Source organism: Oxyura jamaicensis, chromosome 20 (assembly GCF_011077185.1).
Source record: "Oxyura jamaicensis isolate SHBP4307 breed ruddy duck chromosome 20, BPBGC_Ojam_1.0, whole genome shotgun sequence".
Taxonomy (NCBI): Eukaryota; Metazoa; Chordata; class Aves; order Anseriformes; family Anatidae; genus Oxyura; species Oxyura jamaicensis.
This window is the reverse complement of record NC_048912.1, coordinates 9,844,787-9,867,107: the sequence shown is the minus strand read 5'-3', so window position 1 is coordinate 9,867,107 and position 22,321 is coordinate 9,844,787. Positions and strand designations below refer to the sequence as shown.

Genomic DNA, 22,321 nt, shown 5'->3' with positions numbered 1-22,321 from the left:
TCCTGAATCCTAAGTGCTCTATCTCGGTGCTCTATCTCCACATGAGCTCTAGCCTGCGGAAACGGAATTCACTGCTCCATGGACAGCTTCCAGAAGCTGTTTCCGTATGCGCTGCATGCCAAAACTGGGCCTAGTCGGCTGTTATTAAAATGTTGCTGTCAAGCTATTAAATGCTTGAAAAGCAGAGAATTAAAAGAAGCTTTATGCATGCACTCCCCACGGTGTTTCTAATCATGCCATTGATGTCTGGAGATCCAGTTTCCTTCAAAATTTAGTTACAGTTTGTGTTTATAAATCATTCCGTTTAAAGACTGCCACCACACAACCAATCTCGTTCCTCAGTCTAATCTGCAGTTCGAACAGGACTGGGATTGCTCTCAAAGCTTGCAAAGCATTCTTCAAAGGCACAGCTAAAAGCAGGTGCTCTAGGGGACTAGTCCTCCCAGAAACAGGGTGGTTTTCTCCCATTGGACCAGTTTGCACTGGGAAGGGAGACTGGGAGCCTTCAAGAAACGCCTCCCTCACCTGCATTGCCCCCAGATTTGCATCGCTCCCTTTAGTTCCCAGGATGCGTCCGGGCCAGCAAAGCAGAATCCAGCTACCGAGCGATACCTAGCTGCGGGACGAACAACTGAGCACAACACAGCTTGGGATATCTAAAAATCCATCTGCTCTCTATCTTTGCATTTACATGTTCAATACTTCAAAGAACACAGGAGAAAAAATAAATAAATAAATAAAATAAAATCAATGCCATCTTTTTTTTTTTTTTTTTTTTTTTTTTTTTCCCCTCCAGCTTTTATGAATTTCATTTAGGAAATCATTAAGAAGGGATTAAAGGACTGGAATAACTTTGGTTTGGAGGAATGGCCTAATAGTTCCTGTTCCTGTCTAGGATGCTTCATAATAGACAAAATATTCTCTACATCTAATTACACAGGAATTTTGTGCTGATATATTTCATGTGCTATATAAGGAGAGGAAATCCTTAATTTGTAGATCCTAAATGAATTGAATTCTCCATATTGCTATTTGAATTTCCAGAGATTTAGGAAGCCCATTTAATGATCTACACCTCATGGATTGGATGCCATATGACACAGGGATAAAGAAACATATTTTTTCCTCAAAAAATGTGTACAACATAAGACAAGAAGCGATACATGCAGATAACACATGTAAGGTAGAGACGGGTTATAAGTGATATGGCCTAGGAAGGCAGCAGAGGGATGTGTAACGAGAACTACTATGGTCAGAGCAATGTTTTGGCCAAAAGCATCCTCCACAGACTTACCAATGTAGCCACAGGTCCTTTCCCTAAAGGGCTTTGCAAAAAAGTGAACTCTGAGCCTGGATAAGACACAGGTAGGAAAAACTCTGAGAGATCTGCCATGCAGGAAGAATGAGGCAGTTTTGTCATAGTATACACGGGTCTGTCTAAACGGAGGTGAAGGATGCCGTGCCGTTGGGTGAGGAACGCATCAAGCACGGCAGGGATGGGAGCAGGGGGCTGCTTGTGGCACCAGAACCATTTCAGGGACCACGCCAGGGGATGTCAGGGACAGACCAAGGTCTCCTTTGCACGGCACCAAGAGGTCTGGGCAGTGATGTAGATCATTACTCAAAAACACAGAGGTCTGGGGGGGTTGTCTTTGGTTTTTAAACAGGTGACTTGAAGAGAGAACTACAGACCCATCTACGAGGAAATACGTACAGGGAAAGCAATGCAATAATTGCCAGAGGGTGAAGCCACAGAAACCAAAAATCCAAAGATTTCAAGAAGAGAGAGCTGGCTGATTACACCAGAAGCCTCGGACAAGCGAGGGGCAGGAAGGGGCGCGAGCCACAGTCGGAGCCAGCCCCCGGCGGCTCAGTGCTGCCCGGACCTCCCGCACGAAAGGAAAGCGCCACAAATGCAAACAGCTGAGCGCATGAGATGGAGGGGAAAATAATCCTGTAACTGAGACTGCTCGCTAATGGAATCTATTAATTTCTGGCCACAGAAGTACCAGCTAATTTGCAGTTAATGGTGTTTAAAAGATAAACAATCTAGACTGAATCAGACATGCATAAACTCTCCAATATTGATGCCATGCCTTCCTTCTGGGCAGACCACACCATTTTCAGGAAAAAAAGGGAATAATCCCAAGCATCTAACCACTTCCAGTGACACACATTAGGGCTGAGGCCTCTGTCTCTTTTAATCTGGACCAAATGGCATGAAGAGTTTGAAAACTTGCAGAGCTTCAGAGACACCGTGACATTCTCTGCTGTCTGGGGTATAAGAGGTGAGAAGGTTTAGGGAGAATGCTCTGAAAATACAGCAAAAGCCTTACTTTTGGTACTGAGGACTTGAATAACCCAGATCAGCAAGAACCCCATTCAAGCACGGATTCTTGCCTGGGGTGAATTTGAAGCCTGTCCTCATTTAATCCTTGGGCAGGGAAGGAATCCGTGGTAGGATGCTAAATATTCTGCTCTGTTCTTTTGTAATAACTGTGGGAGCATCCTCGAGAGGAAATCTCATAACACTGAGACAGACTTTATTTAATTTAATACCCCTAATTCACAAATATTTAGCTCAAGTGTTTGATACAAGATATAAAGGATTTGGTATCAAGAAAACCTTGCATGTAATACCCTCTCGCCAGATCATTACACAAGTCTAATTGAATTGAGATCTTGAGATATGCCCTTCAGAACCTGTTTGCATTTCACTAGAAATGAGATGATCATCTGTTACCTTTACACAGAAATTGTGACGCATTTTCATGCACATGAAACACAAATGCCAAAATATTCAGGTATTTGAGTGCTTCGTTTGCATACAGTTGCTACCTCTGTGTAGAAACAAAGTAATTACTGTAACAGGTAATTATGTGCTCACTAGTAATTTACACAAGAGGAAAAAGAATCTTCCAGCTTACTCATTTTGTAGATATTTGGAGCAATAAAAGCTCGCAGAAGGAGCTAGATGAAAACCTGCATGATTGCCTAAGATGGCTTTCTGCCAAATGGACAGTTCACTTACAGAAGAAAAAACAACTCCATTACTTCCTCATATGCTACTCCCCTTTTTTTTCCAGAAAATTGTCATCACTGTTACTGGGTTCTAAATAGTATGAATAAACATATGTAAAAAGTCAAAATATTGCTACTTTTCTTTTAAGACCAACAGCCTCTTGGAAAAAGCCAATTATTGTAATTTTTTGGTTCAGCGACAAAAATGTGTACACACACACGCATGTATAATTGATTCAAACAAACATTTTTTTTACTCAAAAGAAAATATTTCTTTGATTTATGCCAATTATTGAGCAAATAAAATTGTCGTTCTGAATATCAAAGACTTTAAAAGAGAAAACACTTCAGTATTCGCCAACTCCCTCTCCTAATGTGGAGAGGATGCATTATCTGCCAAACCTATGTTCATTCATGCAAATTTTGGATTCCCTTCAAATTTCAGGATATAGACATTTTACTGAAAAAAAGGAAGTGTGGTTATGCATCCAATTCCTTTTTCAGAGCCTCATATGTGGCTAAATAACTACTGAAACATCTTGCTCCTGTGCTAGTCTCTAGTAGGCCACCACAGCCTACATTATTGCAAGAATTTATGATTAACTGAGCATCCGAGATTTGGATCCAGTGTCTAGATGTTATGACTCAAAATACAAGTCTTACTTTTCATAAACGTAATAAAGAGCTGCTTTGCTAGTCCTGCAAGTCCTCCTTGAACTCCACCAAAATATGAATTAACTCCTGGGAAATTAAGACAACGTTGCTTTCTGCTATCTGGCCATGACACGATTGCAATTGGCTCAACAAGAACACGACAACCGTAACTCCTGGTGTCCTACCCTTCTCCAGCCTCCCACCTTCTGTGACACTTGAAGTCAATTTCTTCTCCTATATTCCTCAAGTTCTTCACGTATCATAGGGAAAAGTCCTCTTGTAACTCCCATTTTCCCATTATACTTCTTTTGGATTAGGATGAGCTTTTTTTTTGTCCAAAATCCCTAACGGTTTGTGTTTATTTTTCCTCTACAGCAGGCAGCCCAATCCTATTTTTTGTTGTGGAAGCACCCTGTAGTCCACTCTCCCTAAAGCAGTGCACAGCCGGCCTTTAGGAAGCAGCTTCCTGGGCCCCCAACAATTTCCATCTGTGCTCACGGCTTCAACAGCACCCTGGCATAAAACTTCTGGAACTCGGATGCACAACCAGTAGATATGGATAGAGATACAGGACCAACACTCGTTCTCTGCAGCATTTGGGGCAGTAGCCTGGACTTCTGCTGCTCCCAGGGGCAGGGCGGCCCCTGGCCCCCGCTGTCTGGTAAGAACTGGGGCAACAAACCCCAACGCAGCTGTGCCAGCACGGGGCGACCAGCCCGGCACTGCTCGTGCAAAGTACCAGGCACGCTCAAACTCCCGTCCCACGGCTGTGTCTCTGCCTGCAGCTCGGAGGAGTCTCCATCAGTTGCCTGACACAGGACACGCATCTCGGGGTGCTTTTCAACCCCTGCTTCCCTTCTCTTACTGCTGGGAGAAATAATCTTAATAATTTAGCTTTTTTTCCTCCTGTTTTGTTTTTGGTTTATTGTGTTTGTTGTATTTAAAGGTCTCTCTCAGTTTAAAGCCCACAGACAAGGATTTTAAGCAAATGGAAATAAATGTAAAACAATGACACAGCTTTCACAAAGCAAGCTGTGAAACTGTCTGGGTCTTAAAACACCATGTCCCATTCTACTATAAAGTTCTCTTTTGCAAATACCTCTCTGTAGCCTCTTGCCATACAGGATGCTGCTGCTCCACAGAAGAGTTTTTTTGGGCCAAGGAAAGTCACCTAAAAACTGGGCAAATTGCTGGAGATCAGCTCCAGTGAAGTGCATGGGCACAAAAACTCACAGCACCTCACAGTGGGGACCAGGGAGGGAGACAGACCCTGTGCTGAAAGCACCAAGGAGAGTCCTCGAGCTGTCTCCTGCCTGGGTTTTGAACCAGAAGACAGGCTTAAAGGCTTTCTTCTTCTGACACTTTCCCCATCAGTCTTTAGTTTGTTGCCACTCATTGCACTGACCTGTAAAGTCAAGACTTGACCTTTGTTTGAGTCCAAGTGAGAAAGCAGATGAGATGCTGGGGCAGAGGCAGACTTTTAGCCTCAGAGGCTGGCAAGGGAGGCAGAAGTGCTGCGCCTGAAATCTGTGTTGGGCTCTGACCAAGACATCCCTTATTCCACAGCCATCCACAGACTGTCACATCATTTCAGTACTAGAATGGAAGGGTGGTCTGACATGCAAGTCATTAAAAAAATCAATATTCCTAAGTCTCACAAGAAAAGAATGCATTTGAGAGTCAGATTTTTTCAAGAAGAAAGTCAAGTCCAAACGCTAGTTAGGCCTGTCTGCAGATGTGAATTGTGCATGTAAAAATATACAGAGACGTCTTTAAACACGAAGCCAACGTTAGAAAGGACTAGATGCAATTTTCTCAGCAGAAATGCTATGATCCTACCTCAAGCATTTAGCTAGCTAGTTTGCATGCTCAGGAGATACACTTAGGAAAAAAAAAAAAAAAGGAAAGAACAAACATACATAAATATATATATAAATCACCATTCTACACCCAGAACAGGGCTATAACCTCAAGGAAGAAAGGAGCATGCTTGGAAAGATCACCTTAAAAGGACAGCCAAAGCATTGGTTTCACATTGATGCTACTGCTCTTATTTTTTTTCTTAATACAAAGCTATCAACATCAGAAAATTTAGGACCCAACAATGGGCCTTTTGGAGACCCAGCCAGCTTACAGGTCCTGGGACTTGTACATCTGGTTGCGGGAGGAATAGAGGTTTTCAATCTATCAAATCGTTGTCAAGCTAATGTGATATTGTTTGCACCAAATGTATTTTAATGCTTTGCTCAGCATGTAAGGAATTCAACAGCCAGCCCCTACCATAGCCACTGTGTGTTCTACGCTTACCCAGTCCCTCAGAATTAGCAGATGAAATACACTCAGCCTTATCCCACCTGTGTTTTTCCACATGCATGTTTCAAGATCTCTCAATTCATCATCTGTGCCTCAGTCCATTAAGTGATCTTAAAGTTTTTGCAAGATTTCCTCACAAATCAAATCTTTCCGGATTGAAGAAAACAGATTCTGGACAAAAAACCCTAATCCTTTGGAGACTGGGGATTTCTCTCATGTGAGTGCCTGTGCTTACCTGGAAGCCTTTGAGCAGAGAGGCTATGGCAAAAAGAACAAAATAAAACAAATGGTGTTTGCTTTTAGCTGGGCTTTGAGTCTCCTGTTTTCCTTCCAAAGTACAAACACAATGCCTCAAAGTCTGCAAAAGGCTAACAGGAAAATTCTGCTTTGGATTACGACTGTACGTCAGTGAACTGCACGCTGACAAAAATGATCAAACCAGTCAAGTCAATTTCTGGTGAAAAATTACAGGGACAGAGCAGAAGCATGCTCAAAGCACTGAAGAACCCCAGAGTCATCCTGCTCACCTCAAACCAGAGCAGGCAAATCTTTCTCCGCCAGCTACATGAAATTCTGTGCAAATCCCGCTAAAGAATGAAATATTTAAGTGCCATTACAAAACAAACATATCTGCATTTGAATCACCCTGGAAGATCTCAATGTTTGGAGTTCTTAACGAAGCCAAACTTGGCAAAGTTACAAAATTACATTTAAAAAATCTACTTATTTTCCCAGCGTCAATGCTCCTTTATATGCCTGATGACAAAACTGAATCCAGTTTAAAATGCACCTGTCAGAGCTGTCAGCAGCGCTCTTGTTGTTTGGTTATGCTGCGAGGCGATTCCAGCATGTTTTCTCTAAGAGGAGGAGGTGTCATCTGAATATGGCAAAACAAAACCTTGTGACTCACTCAGCTAACGCAGACATCGCAGTTCGGAGTAAGACACGCAGGCTGGCCGAGGCTGCAGGCTCTGAGACTATCTTGTGCACCCCAGTCCCATCCCAGAGCTGACCCACTGCAGCAAAATAACGAGGTCATAACAGGAGCAGCAGGTCAGGGCTTTGTGAGTCAGCGCTTGCTCTCTGCACGGCTACAACAGCCCCCATCCAGCTTAAATCCGTACTACAGAGGTAGCAAAACAACACTGGATTTAATATGGCATAGTAAATATGGGAATATATCATTTCTATAGAGAAAGGGGGGAGCATGTAATTCCTTTGGATATGTACACCGAAGCTAAAGCTATTTAGACATTCACTTACTGTACCCTGCTCATGATTTTTTGCCACTGTGAATTCAGGCGTTTTGTACCCCGTGGCACCTCCTGGAAGTTGAACTAATGAGATCTGTGAAAGTGTTCCCTCTTAGGGAGAGGAAGTGATTTTTAGTCAAATAGTTGAATGTTTTCCCTGCCATCTGCACAAGCTTTTGTTAAAACACCTTCTACAGTCAAACACCTGATTAAACAGATGGAGGGGAGAAAAAAAGCCTTTGTTAAAGTTTTGGCATTCCCCCCCCCCCTACTTTTTTCCGATTCAATAGTTTTCAGCAAAACCAGACTCGACTTTCCTGATATTTTTTATACATAAAACTTATGCCAAGGTGGGATACAAGTAATTCATAATGCCCTGCAGATTCGGCACAGGATGGACAATATCTTACTAAAAATCTCCTCCACAGGTCACCTCCAAGCCAGAGCAGCAGTTCTCTTGAGTCTGAAGCACACCAAAGTAAATATGGTAAACGCAGACTGAAATACAAGGGAAGCGTAGGGTACGTACCACGTGAGCAGCAGTAGGTACCCCTAAAGGGCTGGGCAAGCATCTATTACTTTAAACATTCAGTACAGATTTCAACCCCAGCTAGGCAGACAACGTTGTGATACCGTGGGCCAACACCGAAAATACAAATTACAATACAAGCTTATCAAGAGGCTGTGTAATTGCTCAAAATTCAGGTAATCTACTCATTCACGATGTTGCAAAGGAGCATTTGTTCATAGCTAAACGCATGAAATTGAACGCCGGCAATTTGCTTTCTGCCATCAGGATTAGGTGCATGCAGATTAAGCTCACCGAGGAAAGGAATTTCGGCTACACTCCCTATCCCTGGAAACCATCAGCACGTCTAAAAAGAATACATAAACACAAATTGTTTGCTCAGAAATTGTTTGCCAACTGGGTTGGCACAACTCGCAATTCCTGTAAGAGGATGGGCAGCCATGTCAGGCAGTATTGGCAAGTAAGGACTGACTGCCCCAGATGGCTGGCAGCATTTAGGCAAGATGGGACCCAGATGTCAGGGAAGCAGTGAACAACTCAAAATCATATTACTGAAATGCTTAATTTCCCCACACAATTATGCTTTTAAAAATTAAACCAAAGGAGTGTAAAACCAGGAACCCCTGAACTCTGGTAGGGTCAGAAAGGAAACCCCACGAGCAAGAGCTGCTGCAGGTGTATCCCACAGCCTTCATGGCAAACGCAGAGCTCGTTGCCCTTGGCTCCTTCCTCAGCACAGTCCCTGTCTGGGGTGGCACGCAAGGCCATTTACAGGGGAAAGCTTGGCAGATGCAAGACCCAAATGCCAAAAGTCTGGATGCTTTTTGATCGCAACCCCTGCCAGAAGTGGCATCTGGTTGCAGCGCTGGCTCCTTGCTCGGCACTCGTGGTGGGGTCTGACTCGGGGTCTGGCCAGCACTGCCAAGCTGCTGCAGGTCTGGTGGGTCAGCGCCTCTCTGCCCAACAGCCACCACAAAGCCCTGCTCATGCCTAACCCTTTTGTTCCCAGAGGGGAATAAGAGAGAGGCTGGATTTTTCCCGAACATCCTTTCTCTAATCTTGATACGCTCTGCCTAGCACCTAGCAAAGCTGATCTCGCTCCCAGCAGACACGTGTTGAGGCGAGACAGGTTAGCATAAAGTTTTCCTAATTAAATTCACTCCTGCTTCAGGTTGGACAGGAATGCGGAGATTGTTGCATGTCAGGATGGAGACACCTTGCTAGGAAGCAGGCCAGAGATAGGCACAGGGCTACATCTGCAGTCACGTTTACCTCTGCCTACACATCAGACACGAGCTGGATCCACACCTAGGTGTTTGCATGGATAACTAGAAGCCTCATGTACATTTATGCATTCCTTTATGCCTCCACATTTTTGTATATTCACATGGCGCTATCATTTCCAAAAACGATAGTGCCTGGAGTTGGGACTTCACTGTTAGAGCCCAGGAGGCTCAGGAACATTTCCGAACAGGGCACCTCACTGAAAAGAGCATGCAATGGTAAAATAAAAAATAAAAATAAAACCCATCAGAGTAAGAAGTCTTGAAATTTGCATTTCCTTCCCTCCACCTCCAATACAACGTTTATCATAACAAAGTCTGAATTGCCCCTCTTCGTCACACGCTACAGTTCAGAGATCAATTTTTAGGCTTCACTTCAGCATGCAGACAGCAAAGCTCCATAGCCACGGTGGCACCGGAGCTCTGAAATCTGTTAGAAAGGGATGCTTTGACTTCCATGGTACAAAAAAAAATTATCTAGAGGAAATAAATTTAGTTCTTAACAGCCTTCTGTATTACATTTATTCTGCAAATTTTAGGATGTCAGACTTCTTCATTGGCTTGATAGCTCAGTAGTGTCAGGAGCCTCTGTTGGGCTGCCTACGTTGCTGCAGTATCTTCAAGAGCAAATGCAAGGGATAAAGCTCAAACTGCCGTCACAGAAGGGCTCGTACTTTAGCCCACGTAGACACAAGTGTGGGAATGATTATCCTCAACGTTTCAGCTCTTTGATGCATTGTGTGAAAGATACCCACAGATCTTAACCAAAAGTTTCCTACTTTAAAAGCACAGCCAAGCGGAGGAGCCTGGTCTTCTGGAAGCGGAGTTTTGCCTGAATATATCCCCTTGTGAATACACTGCTTTGAATGATGTAACATGAAAGGATTGTCTGCATTGTGCAGAAATTTTCTGTTTTCCATTACTCATACTTGTAAATGTATCTGTTTTACAGCTCGCTCGGAAATGAACAAGTCTTAGCATCAGAAATATTCTCAACACATTTTTAGGCAACACAGAAACAACTGGCCACTCCGCAGTATCAGGAAAGTCGTCCTTTCATGCTTTACAAAGGCTTACATTCCTCCATAACATTTGGAGGCATTTATGCAATTTCTTAGATTCCTCACACAGGTATAATCAACTCTATTCCCACTGAAAATCTTTTCTGTTCAAGCCCCATAGGCTGCTGCTAGCAGCGGTCCTGGAGTGGGAAGGGACACACGAGTGGCCTCAGATGCTCCAGGAAGGTTTTCCAACACTTGGCGCCTTGGACTCCCATTTAGCAAACAATCCTCCCCCCAGCCATGGCGGTGGCATGGAAAGACTGCAATCATCATCTACAATTTATAAGAGATGGCCAAATAACACAATTACATTAAAGACCACAAACACACAGACGATGCAATAATTAAGGAATCGTACCAAGGTGTAACTTAGTTCCTAGACCCAGGCTTGCTCTCCCAGCAGTATCGCTGCTGGCTTCACAAGGTTTGGATCTGATCAAGAGCTGACTGCAGGACCCGTACTCTGACCACAGCCCAGGAGCAACAGCTTGGGGAAAGAAGTGCTACCCATCAGTTTGCCAAAGTCCGTTAAAATCAGCACGGTGCTGTGTGTAAGTTCATGTTTACAATAAAAGCTTTGCTAGCTGAGGATGTCAAACAGAAGGTGGTAATTTTTACGTGACATTTTTATGCCTACAAAAGTACTACATGCACCAACGTACCACATGCACTTTTAACAGCGTGAGAGTTACAAGAGTCACAGAGACTGCTTTGTCTACTTGGAATACAGCTTTTGAAGAGGATTAAAAGGAAGAAGTTATAGTGGCAAATCTTCAAATTACTGTAGACCAAGCATTTCTTCCTGAATGGCTTCCTTTGGGTCTTCCTGCTGAAAACAACGTGACTCCAGAAAGTTTCAGCTGTGCTGAGCCCTCCCACCTCCTTTCTTCCTCTCAAAGCTGGCAGGGACCAGCAGGAAGGAGAGATGGTTACAAAGATATTCCCCAACACGGAGGGGACACACACACAGGGCTTGCAACACAGCAATCTGGAAAGACCTATCTACAAGGCAACAATTTCTACACCTGACAAAAAGTTTCCACACCAAGTTCACATAGGTAAGGAAGGAAAAGTCTTTGACCTCCTCTCCTTTGCCGTGGCTCTTTACGGAAGCCTCTGGATGTAAGCCCTGTCTCCCTTTTACAACTCTGGGATTTGACACGCACCCTGCAGCATCCCACATGCAACAGGTAGTGTTTGTTTGTTGTTTTCGGTAGGAAAGTATGAAGAATGAGCCCTTCTTGAGTTCTGTCCTGTCCGTTGTATCTCACTAAGGTTCATTCCCCTCTGCAAATGGGCAAAATCTCCCTAGTTTCTACAGGGTCTACCATTTCTTGCCAGTGAGAGACTGATGGTTTGGAGCAGTTCCTGATCTCTCTTGCAACAACCCATCTTCTTGTTGCCCAGTGAGGTTCAGAATTGGGATTTTTAGTAATGACACTTGGTAAATGGCTCCAGCTCTTGTGATGAGGTAGCTCAAGCAGAATTTAAGGTGAAGTTTCATTGGAAAGCATGATACGCCTGTACTTCTGCCCTACCACACCTCACACAGGAAATCAAGAGAAAATTCACCTTTTCTCCCATGCCTTGTAAGCACAGGTAAGGTGCTTTTGTGTACATCACACCTTGCTAGGCTTCCCCAAAAGAGAAGGAAAGGAGTCCTAAGCTCTGCGAGGCTGCCTCAGAAGGGGTCACCAGCACCAGCAGTATCACCTGAACATCTCTCTGCCAAGGGCGGCATTGCAGCACTGAACGGAACAGTGAATCCCCAGCAAAATTAGGGAGTGCTGGCCTGGCAAACCCCCAAGAATTGGACCTTGCGCTCATCCCCATAAGCAGCACAGCCTGGGAGTGGCTCCTGGGGAGCCTTAGTGTGAACACGCCTCTCCCGGCATGCATCAGCCGTGTGTGCAGATGGATCATTCATTCCCCGTAGATGACTCACGGCAAGACCCATGCCAAGCATCTGCTACCGCTGCCGGTAGGTCGAGGACGACAGGCAGACTGCAACCCACCAAGAGGTCTTTCAGGGAAAAAGCTGAACATATGGACTTTACCAGCTACCAGGGTGGTCCACCCTTACACCAGAAACGAAAGGCTGCACACCTCAGCACAATCTCAGTTGTTTATAACCTGCAAAGCTACAGCGCACAGTAAACAATAGGCCTTGGTGGCTTTTAAGATTAATTTTCATCACAGGTAATATTGGGAAAGTGAAGTGAAGCCGCATAAAAGCATGCCCAAGAGGAAAACATCTTGAGGCCAAGGACGCAACACTTCTGACCATCAATGACGGCACACAGCTTCTGCTAAAACTGTGTTTCAGGTCAGCTGAAAAAGACACACACTGCTTGGTTTGTAGGGCCAAAGAATCACAGAGCCCTCACACTGTAGAAGGATAGTTGTCATTTTTCTCATGCCCCACTTGGTAATTTTCTTACCATCTCTTAAAGTTGTCCACTGATGTGATCTTGTATGTACTTTTCTAAAACTTCTGGACGTAGCTACTTTTCAGTAGAAGTGGTTTATCACGAACCATGGCTCACAACAAGGGCTGACAACTGTTTGGAGCTTGGTTTGATCTATGCTTTCTATGGCAGTTGTGTTTTTATTTTAAATGGGAGCAGTAAGATAGTTATAACCGGAACATCCACAGTAAAAGGGGGTCACACTAAACATGCCAGACCTGTCTGGGCAGGTCTAATTTAAACACCAGCCTTTTAAGAACGGGACTGTCTTTGAATGAGATTTCTTTGTACTTCTGAAGACAGCACACACCCTTTTCCTGCTGCTTGATTAAACAGCACTTGCCCAATGAATAGATCTTGATCAGGAATAGAAAATGCATGGAGCTGTCCTGGGGAAAATGTGCTCTGTCCTTTCCCAGACTCACCTGTGGGAAGCCACGTACAGCTGTGGTGAATGCACTGACCTTTCAGACCAGGCCTCCAACAAACAGACCTCTGCCCCATCACATATCCGTACCTTTAAAGTACTTCTTTTAGGCATTTGAGCATAATAAACCAGTAATGGTAGCAGAAGCCTCTCGCAGCAGAGCTGTACTATTACACTTGCCTTTGCCCTGTGTCCGTTCCGGAGGGCAAGCACAAATGGAGACACGCACTGGTTTAGGAGATATTGCAGTCTAAGATCTACCATTACAATCACAGCAGAATTCTTGAAGTACCTACACCACTTCTCTGTCTTACAGAATTAGATCCTCGCTTGCTAAAAATAACCCTGGTTTTGCTGTGCAAACAATCACCCTTGGTCATGTTCCCACTCACCCATAAGAGCCCAAGTGAAAGTGCAGGTGAGTGCTGAGGAGGAGCTGATTTTCATATGCAAAGTGAATATTAAAGGCTTTCACACTTTCCTCTCTTTCCTTTATCAGGAACTTCAGAACTATTAACTTCTACATTGAACTCATTGCAAATGCACTAAATTCTTATGCAGCAAGCATAAACCCAATAGTATAAATAAATTCCCATTAGAACTTAAGGCTAGAACTTCTAAAATGACTACTGATAACAGAAAACTCAAGTTCATCAAAAGGAAAAAGTTGCTGCCCAGGACACACATCTGGGGTTAACTCTGTTCACTGTCCCCATTTTCTTCCATGAACTCGGGCAAATCACCTAATTCCCCCCAAAATCAATGTGAGCCGAGTGTCTATGCTGACTTTGGGTATCTCAGCTCCCACTAATTTCAAGACTTGGCTGTTTCAACACATTTGAAAATTTCAGGCTGTGTAAGCCTCAACTCTGTTGCTACAAAATGGAGCCAAGAGCATTTCCCTACCTCACGGTGACGAGGCTAAGTACGTCAGCTGCAGAGCACCGGGGCACAGCAGCCAAGCACATGCCTCTGCGCACTGCGCGGACAGGAGCTCGGCCAGGCTGGCCCCATCTGCAGGGGTGACTCCCTTCCAGAAGGTACTTGCATTCATTTGGAAGGACAACAAGGCATGACTCAATGGATCAAAGCAATTTATCAGTATTGAAATCAGCACCTAGTGTGAAATTCTGAATGCCTTTCCGTCAGTTCATTTACATATTAGAGCTTTCCATGGCTAGTATTAGCTGAAGCCAGGCCCACTTGACAAGCAGAATAGTTAATGACATAATTATGAATTTTCTGCTATTGCTGGTAAACATTCTACCAAGATGGAAGCCACTTTTACAAGTGATTTCTTTTCTAGGTTGTAGTGCATTTGTATTCTCTATTTTTGGAGTGCTTAAGGAGATGATCTGAGGAGGATGGGAAGCACTCGTCCTCTACTTTTTGTCCAGCCAGGCACTCAGCTCCCCAGGGTGTAGAGGAAGATGGAAAGGTTGACCATGTTGTAAGGTAAAGGATTTTAACTAGCCCTCAAAGATTTATATCTTGCTATATTAGCATCCATCTGCCTCTCTGAATGGCAAATGGGGATCATTCTGCAAAAAGAATTCTTTACAGCACTTTATCCAGCTAGGCCCTTGTTTCGCAGTGCTTAGACAAACACTTTTCAGTTTATGTAAATAGTTGGTGGATCAAATTTCCCTAGCTGCCACACCCAGCCAGCCTGAATCACCCAGAGAAACATAAAGAGAGTCAACTTTTTTATACATTACTTTTTTACCAAAGTACACAAGAGTTGCTATGTTACCCTCTTCCCACCAGCGAACAGATTTCTCATTCTGAAAGATTTTTTCTGTCTATCAGCCCCCTGCATAAAGCTCATTAAAGCTTGATCTGATGAAGAGGAAGAGCAAAACGAACACTCCAAGTCTGCCTTTACTTCTGGGCTTCATGGTGCTTTTCCAACAGGGCCAAGCTCCGGGGCACCTGCTTTCTGCAGCCACCAGACGTGGCCCTGAGCATGGATGAGAGGACACCGACAGCTATTTGCATGTGCAAAAATGAAGGTCATTATGAAAAATCTGTATAAATCCCATGAGCTCATCATCTACACATGCTTGCTGGCTGTCACATGTTGGGCTTGCTTTCCTAGGAAGATGAATGCAACGCAAGGCCAACTTGGATCAATTGTAATAATACCTCTACATTGAGAAATTACGCAACAGGAAGCAGTCCTTCTCTACCTGTGCTATTGCTAGCTTGCACTGCAAGCCTCCAGACACCACTGTCATGGGGACTATGCAGAGTAACTTGCCTGGTTTTCGGCCACAACTCTACCCTATTTGTGTCTCTCTGTCAGAACTAAGAGACCTGTCCTTCGCCCTCTTTTAAGCAAGATGAGAAAATCCTGCCTGAGGATGACAGTCACTGCTGTAGCCCTGGTGGTGCGATGATACAAACTCGGCAAGGCTCAGGAGGAGATGCAGATCTTCTGCATTGCCAGCAGATGCTACGGGAACTCCAGAAAACTTCAAAAGCAAACACTTGTTTTCAGGCTCAAAGCAGAAAGTGGGGGGAGAGCTGATTTTAGATGCTTCTTTTTAGCATTGTGATGTCTCAGAAAGCCTCAATTCTAGTGTTAATAATTGCTCATTAGCCTCTGCGCAGACTGCCATACTACTACTTTTAGCTGCTGACAAGCAAATCCATACTGAGACTAGACCAGTGTTCCCAGAGATCACCATGCTCCTGCCCAGTTCATCTGGACCCTTGCCCGCACCCCAACCGTACCCTTAATCCTACCCCCAGCCCAGCCTCTGCTCAGCAGCTGCTGTCAGCATTGAAAGGCAGCCTGGAAAACAAAGCACCAAGGTCTGATTTCTCTATGGAAACCTGAATGTCACCCCCATTATGTCCGCAACTTACCTAAACTTTCCAACCATCACATTCAAAACACAGGCAAACCCAACTACCAGTTTCATTGATGAAACAGAGGGAAATTTGACCTGATAAAGTTATTTTCCTGCCTATTGGCCACCAGAAATAAACTATTGTACATAAATTACTTTGTAAAGGTTTGATTTATTGCATGTGAACAACTCTATTGTTGAGTCAGCTTACTTCATACCATAGTGTATATACTGAAATCTTTCCTGTTTGTTTAAACTCTTTATAGAAATTCTTACATAGTTTGAAATAGTTGTGGTTAAACAGTTGTAAATACATGTGAATTTCCAACTGTGTTATTATTGCTTTTCTACTGCTCCTCTAATGTTTTGGGTGACCCGCATATGATTTTTTATTTATTTTTTACATAAATATAAGAACTTACCTTAAGACCTCTCTGATTTTTTTGGTTCATCCCCTTTATTGTTATACTGCAGAGACTGGTTTTGACCCTGTCACACTGCTCATAAGCAATGTGGAATATAAGCTGTGTTATGTGCATCAAATCACTGCAATACACATTCAGTTTTCACTGAAGGTGTAAACTACAGTTCAGCTTGACTCTTTCCACATGATTTCTAGGAAAGATCTTAGCACTACTATGCTTTAAAACATTGTGAAAAACAGAAAAGAAGGCTTCTAAATCTCAACAAATTATGGGGAAAAAAAGCAAGGTGTTCTATCTTCATCTTTTGTTAGTGTAAAGGACCACCATCGTTAAAGTTCCTAGATTTGTTTCACAAAGCAGCAGCCATGCATAAAACATCCAGGAAACTTCCTTTATTTTTTTTTAGTTTTAACTTCCTTAATTTTTTTTCTTTTTGCACTTTTAAGATGTTGTTATCTTAAGCTTGCTAATATGTTTCAAAGACTGCTGCTGGTGGCACCTAAATGCATTTACCAATTGTTTCCCTAGATATGCTGACCATTTCAAAACAGCAGCATCATGAAATATCACATACTTTTGAAAACCAGAAAGCCACTGCAAGATCCATACATAGGATAGCCAAAAAGTTGTGTTAGTGGAGAAGCCTTCCAGCTCTTGTCCTCTTTAGAGAGAGGCATGGATTCCTTCAAAAAAAGAGACAGTGAAGAAAACATCTCCAGGTAGATGTTAGCCATAAAGCCTCTGGTGATCCATGTGCAGAACTGCATGGACTTTGGGGAATGCTCTGTAGGTTTTTGCGTAGGGGAAGGCTGACCCTCTCTAGGGTCATTCCTCAGGGTATGTTGGGAGAGCATTGAATCAATTAGATTAATCAGGGGAAATGGTGAAAAGAGAGAAGGGGTCAGCAGGGCTGTGGAGAGAATAAGAAACGTGTATGGAGAGAAGTCAGCATAGGGTGGGCAGGAGCCTGGACGAGAGCACACGCCTGCTGGGCAGCTCCTGGCGGAGGCTGCCGGTGCGGGGCATGCTACGGGAGTTGGCACAGGCTGTAAATTAACCAGTGTGATACATAAATCCCCAGCAAAACCGATTGCACACACCCAGCTGAAAAATGTAAGTAAACAATAATTCCTGTCCTTTTTATATCTATTACCTCAAGCTCAAGCATGCCTTAATCCTTCATTTTATTTGATATCATTTACCTTATCCAACACATATAAAAGGATATGTTCTCCTTCTTAGACTGTCTTTAACTTTCTATGAAACCAGCTTTAAGGAGTAGGCCAATATTTGTATAGCAGATAATGCCTAAAAAGAGGCTCCCCTGTTTAGATAGGCAAAGAAAATTCCCATTCTAGGCCTTCACTATAGAATAAAACATTGTATGCTTAGAGACACACAGTCTGGCTTCAGCCATGTATTTGATATTCCTTGCATGTGTCCCTTGTGTCTGAAAACTAAGGACTAAATGCCAAAAGTCATTCACTTCTCAGATGTGACATGTCTAGAAACGCCCCCATCTTTGAACAAAAACAATCAGGAGTATTGCACTCTTGTACAGCTTTCAAACAGTTGCAAGAAATACAGGGTTATAAAGTCCCCTGTACTTCAAAGAAGAATAGAGGGACTGACAGGGAAGAGAAAAGATGTGGAAAATAGGAAAATCAGTTAAACAAAGGAGCCTGGAGAACGGGGTTCTGTGCCTGACTCCACCTCAGGTGCTTTGTTTGGCCTTTGGCAAGTTACTTATCTTTCCTGTCTGAGTACTTAAACATTAAGGAAACAGATGCAGAGATGAGACACTTTTAGAAGTTAAATAGGGACCAGCACTGAGCATAGAAAAGGAATCCCTGGTTTACAGTTTAGAAGAAAGTAAATTGGGGAACGGAATGATAAAGCTTGGATTGGCATTAAATGAGTGAAGTATCAACTCTTGCTTCTAGCATTTGATTTTGCTCCTGTATCACAAAGTCATCAGGAGGAGCCTGTATTGCTTTGCCTCTAAGGGCCATATTTTATCTTCTCACCTGCTCCTCTTCCACCAGCACATCTCACGAGCTTGCTTAACTGTGCATAGTTGCAATTGAAGTGTGACACTGCTGAACTAGCAGTGCCTCTCTATCACCGTGTTATCTCAACATGTCCTCAGCTTTCTTCTTTTGCTTCCTGCAGGCTGAGGTGGGAGCGTGGACTGGATGTGTTGGGATTCTCTCAACTTACTAGCTGAACGCTGTTATTTTAGAGAGCTTCGTGCTGCATTTCAAGGTTCACTGTTAATTGGAATCTCTTTTAGCAATAGAATTATATCTATATATTCAAATAAAATTTCCTTGTATAGCCATATGATGCACAGCAGATGTTTTAAGTACTTTACTTAATCCCCTAAATAAATTCATACTTCATAAATATTTTCATGGCCTAGAACAGATCCATAATATCTGGTTTCTTTCATCACAGCAATATTCAAGTTGCTAAGTCACCTTGTTTCCTCAGTTTTTCTCTCTTATAAGAACATTAATACCTGGATATACCAGAAGGAATGGCTGCCCGTGGGATGGAAGCAGATTGCAGCCCTCAACCAGTCTACTTTGAGATGATCTAAGAATCCCAATGCAAATGTCATTACAAAAGTTTCCATTTTAATGAAAGAAGCTATCTCTATGAATTAGTGTTGTGTACAGCTGGAAAACTACCCTGCCTACCGAGGCAGATACACTGAAGAAATAACTTCTAAGGTTAAATATTCCTGCAAAGGATCCCTTTCTCCATTTGATTAGGTTTTGGAGGTATTACTCTAACTTCTCAGTATCTGTTTGGCCAATAATCCCAATCCAGTGATCAAGCAGAATTGCTAATATCTTTGCAGCATTTCTGATGGAAGTAGCAAAGGGTCATTTTGGGGAAAAAAGTTCTAATTCATGTTAAAGTGACATTTTCCAGGGAAGAGCCACTTCTTGTAGCACCTTCAATGTAAGAGGATTGAACACAACAATCCACGATGTTCTTACTGTCCAACAAGCAGGTCTGACACAAAAAATACTGACTTATTACTAATTGCTCTAACTTTACAGGCAGCAAATCCCAACACCACAGAAAAACAGAACTGTACCACCAGAAACCTGAAGACATAGCCAAGTTCTGTCTCCGCCTAAGATAAGCCTCTTACACCAGTCTTGGACTTCCCAGTAACATCTAACTCCTTTTGCTCCTATTTACCCCGAGTGGTGGAGCACAGCTGGCAGTACACGCAACAAATGACAATTAATGAAAAGCAGGAAAGTGTCCTTTTGATGCGTAAAGCTCAGATTCTCATCAAAACTGCCTTCAAATGATCTAAACCCAACATTTTCTGAAATATCCCAAATGACACTTGTCTGACTGTCAAAAGTATGGGAGGAAGAAAGCAAAAGAAATACCTTTCTGAAGATGAAGGGTATCCAACAACCAAAAATTAAGTTTTAATACTTGGACCAGGTAGAAGCACAGTTGTCCAAACCAGCACCACAGCCCTGCACTTTTATAGCTATATCCAGTGCAAAGAATATACGAGCTTTTACAAACAAACAGAAAGTTGTATAACCCTGGCATGCAGATACGCAATATGACCCTGTTTTATAGCTCGAACCTACAGTGGAGCTAGGCACAGGTCTCAAGACAGCGGGTCCGTGTTTGTGTTTAAGGAATGGGGCAGCTCGTGTACATTAAGAGCTTTTTCCATACAGCTTCCTGTATGGAAATATGAAAAAAAAAATGGTATTTTCTACACAAACTTCTGCAAGTGTTATATTGACATGGGGTGAAAAGTCTATCATGTAGGAACAAAAAAAATCTATCATCCAATGTTGGGCAGGGGGACTGGAATCAAATTGTGTTCATCTAATCAGCAGGAAGAGCAAACGGTTTGATAAGGGAACACTTAATGCTGTCTAACAGCATGTGTGTGTGTCTGTATAAATAAAAACCCCTTCATATTGCTGCTGAATGACTTCTTCCTCCCATTTGGGATAGGTCCAAAGACAGGATTGTAACTGTTCTTTGCTAGGCAACAAGTATTAACTATTGCTACTTCATCAAAATCCTGCACCAATACATTTAACCAGTTCATCAGCCAGGAAGATGATATTTTCATATTTGCTAGCCTGAAGCTTCACTAAAATTAAGATCAACTGAGTACAGCTATAACAATTATCAATTTTCATTCTTGGATAACAGCTTAAAATTGCCTTCAGGAAAAAGGAGGGTCCTTTGCTTTGGATGCTAAAAAAAATAGATATAAAATTAACTACTTTTTCTTCCTCAGGCTAAACATGTGGTTAAGCTCACTAAAATTATTCAACAAGTTTACAGGTTGCATCCCTATTTGCTTTAGCTTTTAGGTTCATAAATAAGGAAAAAAATCTATCAGGTATATTAAATTGCATTCTCAGCCTGGACTTCTACCTATCCAATACTAAGTCACCTTCTGCAGCCTGCTCAGACTGTACTGAGAAGAAAATTTGAAATGCCTCATGCAAAAATGCCTTCAAAACCCAGTGAGGTTGGTACATTTTGAGTCCCGGCTAAAGCACACCATTGGTCAGACTGGAAGATCCTGCTCAACAATGCAGTTTGATGCCAGCTGAAGAGACAGTAGTTTTATTAAACCCTGTGATAAAGGTGGAAAAATTAATATCCATTGATGAATGCTTGGTTATCATTGAAATTAAAAGTTTTGATCACATGAAATTAGATCCCTACAAACTGTTCCCTACAAGTTTCTGGGCTCTGTTTCTTTCCATGGACCTGTCACGAATATCAGGAAGATCTGGTGGCTCCAATCCTCAGACTTCTGGCTGGGTGTTTTCCTGATTCCTCAAGCAAGCGGAACAAAGCTTTTATGCAGTCTTTAAAAGAAAGCTCCCAAAGGGGAAGAAAATTAGCTGTGCAAGCAGACAAAATAATTTATGTCAAAATAGACGAGTGAAAAAAATAGGGTTGTCTTCTGTTTTGTTGTTGTTCCCTCTTCTTTCCTTTACCTATTATTCTATTAGAAAATGCTAAAGGATTTAATTGGATTCAAAACAGGGGGTTCCCATGTCATTGGAGAAAACGCTTTTCATTAAAAATGATTTTTCCACTTGAAGATTTTCCACTGAACATACTTGCCATTTTTTAACAGATCCTACCAACCACAGCGAAGCAAACACACGCAACACAGCGCTGAAGTAATGTCATCTCTGGATTGCTTAAAACTGTGCAGAGATTAAAGCACCCCCGTTCTACCTTGCTCAATCCGCAAGTCTGCAAACTCCTACTTGAAGGCACGTGTGGTGCTGCACCGCATGGGACCGCGTATCCCAGGAAAAGGTCAAAGGGACTGACATCCTGTTGAGCAACATTTTCTATGACTGAGACAAATGGAGCATCAGATCAAAAGGGAGTAGGCTGAGTAAAAGATCAACTCGCTATCAATTTGAAGACACAAGACAGACAGAGCAATTTCAACAAGAAAAATTAACCCACATAGATAAGAGATAAATAGTGAAACTGTTTCAAGATATATTGATAACACTATTCCACCAAAGTGCTAAATTGCCTATAAAATGAAATCTCTGAATTTGGACTTCTTTTTTCCCCCAACGAAAACATTTCCACATGAAAGTGTACCACTTGTGACTTCCAGATGAAAATTTTTACAGCTTTTTGTTTTGTAACAGATTCCTTCTGAAGGTTTTTTGTGCTTGAAACAGTTGAAATTGAAACAACTTAAAGTGTTTTAATTCTGTCAAAATAACTGCTTTCAGGGATTTTGGTTTTGAACAAATAATGTTTCCATTATTTTCCTACTTCTCCCCCAATTTAAAAAAAAAAAAAAAAAAAAAGGGGAAAAAAAAAAAAAGAATCACAACTTAATTTGTCCTCCACAGTCTGCACTACTATGCAGGCACTGCAAACATAAGCATCACCCCTTCACCTCTGTGGACGAGAGCAACGTGTACCTAGGGTTAGGGTGCAACACCTCTGCAACCACACGAGCCTGTGCCCTGAGT

At 42.7% G+C, this 22,321-nt stretch overlaps 1 long non-coding RNA gene across 5 annotated transcripts in view; it reads right to left on the bottom strand.

Annotated features, from left to right (window-relative positions):
- The window catches only part of LOC118176796, a 208,823-nt gene that overhangs the window by 150,163 nt on the left and 36,339 nt on the right, over nucleotides 1–22,321 (bottom strand). The window contains exon 3 of one of the 5 annotated variants that reach the window (XR_004755521.1): nucleotides 6,899–7,004. The exons of the other annotated variants lie outside the window; for them this stretch is intronic. This is a non-coding gene — a long non-coding RNA (uncharacterized LOC118176796). The remainder of the gene's footprint in view (nucleotides 1–6,898; nucleotides 7,005–22,321) is intronic. 5 annotated transcript variants of the gene reach the window in all.